The sequence below is a fragment of the Enhydra lutris genome, unplaced genomic scaffold, assembly GCF_002288905.1.
Source record: "Enhydra lutris kenyoni isolate GAN:26980312 unplaced genomic scaffold, ASM228890v2 scaffoldscaffold66, whole genome shotgun sequence".
In the NCBI taxonomy this organism is placed as follows: domain Eukaryota; kingdom Metazoa; phylum Chordata; class Mammalia; order Carnivora; family Mustelidae; genus Enhydra; species Enhydra lutris.
Genome location: NW_019154150.1, coordinates 9,805,110 through 9,805,718, shown reverse-complemented (window position 1 = coordinate 9,805,718; position 609 = coordinate 9,805,110).

Genomic DNA, 609 nt, shown 5'->3' with positions numbered 1-609 from the left:
AAAAAAAAAAGAAGAAAAAAAAAAGGAAGAAACAATTAAAAAAAGAAAACCAATAAAGAAAAATATATAAAAAGGAAAAAAATATATATATATTAGATAAACTAGTTAAAAAACGTTAAAAAAGAAAAGGGTAAAAGTTAAAAAAAAATTTAGCAGAAGAAGAAAAATAAATTGAAAAAGAAAAAAAATTAAATTAACTGCAAGGCTAAAGAATCATGGGGAGAAAGCCATGAGTTCCGTGCTTTGCTTTCTCCTCCTTTGGAATTACGCTGCTCTCCTTGGTATTGAAACTGTCCTCCTTGGTAGGTGAACTTGATCCTGGCTGGGCTTCTTGTTGATCTTCTCGGGGAGGGGCCTGTTGTAGTGATTCTCAAGTGTCTTTGCCCCGGGCGGAGTTGCACTGCCCTTACCAGGGGCCGGTCTGAGTAATCCGCTCGGGTTTGCTTTCGGGAGCTTTTGTTCCCTGAGCGCTTTCCGTAGAGTTCCGGAGGGCGGGAATGAAGATGGAGGCCTCCTGGTCTCCGGCCCGGAGGAGCCGAGAGCCCGGGGTCCCACTCCTCAGTGCGCCCTCAGAGAACAGCGCCGATTTACTCTCGTCACCCTGCCTCC